The sequence below is a fragment of the Piliocolobus tephrosceles genome, unplaced genomic scaffold, assembly GCF_002776525.5.
Source record: "Piliocolobus tephrosceles isolate RC106 unplaced genomic scaffold, ASM277652v3 unscaffolded_18731, whole genome shotgun sequence".
Taxonomy (NCBI): domain Eukaryota; kingdom Metazoa; phylum Chordata; class Mammalia; order Primates; family Cercopithecidae; genus Piliocolobus; species Piliocolobus tephrosceles.
The window spans coordinates 4,989-7,327 of record NW_022300678.1 but is presented as its reverse complement, the minus strand read 5'-3'; the positions used below and the strand labels follow the sequence as shown (position 1 = coordinate 7,327).

General features: G+C 54.9%; 1 pseudogene; it reads right to left on the bottom strand.

Annotated features, from left to right (window-relative positions):
• Nucleotides 1–85: 85 nt before the first annotated feature.
• On the bottom strand, nucleotides 86–194 carry LOC111534025 (annotated as a pseudogene).
• Between the last annotated feature and the right edge of the window lie 2,145 nt (nucleotides 195–2,339).

Below are 2,339 nucleotides of genomic sequence, written 5' to 3'. Positions count from 1 at the left end.
AGAGAGAGAGAAAGGAAGAAAAGAAGGAAGGTAGTAAAGAAAGAAAGCAGAAAAGAAGGAAGGTGTTAAGGAAAGAAAGCAGAAAAGCCTACAGCACCTGGTATTCCCAGAGGGTCTCCTATTCAAGTACTAACCAGGCTCTACCCTGCTTAGCTTCTGAGATCAGGTATGTTCAGGGTGGTATGGTGGTAGACACCCACAGAGGTGCATGGCTGCCCCAAGAGCTAGGCCCAGCCATGCCTGCTGGACTCGAGCCAGCACCGTCGGCCCAGGGCCACCAGACTGGGATCGGGACTCCCACGCTCCTCGCTCTCAGACTTCCCCCCAACTCCCGAGCTCCCGAGCTTCCACCACGTCGCACCGGCTCGGATCAGGGAGTGCTCTGAGGCATCAAGGCCCAGGGCCCATGATCCTGGGACCCCGTCTGGCCCTCCACCCTGTTGGAGAGGTATACTTTTGATACCTGGCTGCTCAGGAGCTCCTGTGAGGCCCCCTGTGGCCCCACCCAACCAGAGTCGTTAGGGCAGGCCAAGGGCAAAGAGCTGGCCCAGACATACGTAGCCTTTTATCACAACACCCCGACTACCGTCACTTGTACCGACCAAGGCCCGGCCGGTGGGCAAGAGGGTGTGGGGTGAGGGAATGGCCCTGCCTTGCACCAGGCTAGCCCTTGAGCTGGCAGCCTGATCCCCAGGGAGCGGTACTGAGAGAAACCCAGACACATCCCACTACCACCAGGAGCAAATCCACAGCCCCACACAGAGACACACTCGGGTGCTTGCTTGCGGGAACCCACACACGAGCATGCGCACACACACAGACACACACACACACACACAGATGCAAGCAAACACAAATGGCTTGAAGGAGAGCAAGGAAGAGATGGATGGAGAGATTGAAACCAAGCAAGGGAGAGAGACAGAGATTGAGAGAGACAGGGGAGGGTGAGAGGGAAAGAGGCTGACAGAGAGGCAGAGAAAGAGAGAGGAACAGAGAAAGAGAGAGATACAGAGAGACCGAGGGAAGGTGACAGAAATATCAAGAGGTGCAGGGCCACCCCAGAAGAGAGAGGAGCAGGGAGCTAGAGACTGAGAGCTATAGAGCCTTGGAGAGACACCGTCCTGCTATGGTAGGCAGGGCTCTTTTGAGCAGGCCGGGATAAGGGTGGAGGAGGCTTGGGCTGGGCCAGAACAGGGTGGCCAAGCCACCCATGGGAGAGGAGCAATGGAGCGCTGAGATGGGATTTGTCTTGGATTAATTACTTGCTTTGGATTTGGGTATCGTAGGATCCTTGCTTTGTTGGCACCTCACTGTTCTCTTGGTGTGGTGCAGTGGGCACCTTGATTTGCATGGTGCACCCGCCCGTTTGGCTGGAGCTGTGGCACTGGGCCTGCCCACTGGGCCCGAGGCCTGTGTCTCTGACGTGTCGTTGGGACTGGAGTTTACATGAAAATGGTGGCAATGGGAGTATGGATGCACAGGGACTGTCTTACTGGTGCCTGGCAAAACAAAGTCCTTCTTCCAGATAAAGTAGCCTCTGCTTTCTGGAGTGGATGTCCTGGCTGGCATGTGTGGCACCCGCTGCCCCTGCCCACCCCTTCCCCCAGTTTGGATGGTTTTGGGGGTACCAAATGAGTGGATTGAACCACCTGGGAGTTCTGGGAGAGGGAAGGCACCGAGAGTGGCAGGAAACCGGTGACTGCACATTTGGTTTCCGGCCCCCTGCCCTCTTGGACTGGAGCCGGGCTACTGGCAGGGTGGCAGCCAGGCAGAAGCAGTGGGATGTTCCTGCCCTGTGGTGTTTTCATGCCGGATCCAGATGATGAGGTCCCCAGTTGCGGCAGTGGTTTAGGGAGGTGATAAAGGGGGAGCAGACTCAGGAGAGGTTGGGAAGCATTGTGACAGTAGGGGAAGTGTGTGTAGGGGGAAGCTACAAAAGCCTACAGCACATCGGTCATGGTGGATCACGCCTGTAATCTCAGCACTTTCGGAGGTTGAGGCAGTTGGATCACGAAGTCAGGATGTCCGGACCAGCCTGGCTAACATGGTGAAACCCCATCTCTAATAAAACTACAAAACATAAGCCAGGCAGGGTGGTGAGCACCTGTAGCCCCAGCTGCTCAGGAGGCTGAAGCAGGTGAATTTCATGAACTGGGGAAGCAGAGCTTACAGTGAGCGGAGATTGGGCCACTGCACTCCAGTCTGGGTGTCAGAGCGAGACTCCATCTGGAAGATAAGGAAAGAAAGACAGAACAAAAGAAGAAAGAAAGAAAAGAAAAGAAAAGAAAAAAGAAAGAAAGAAAGAAAGAAAGAAAGAAAGAAAGAAAGAAAGAAAGAAA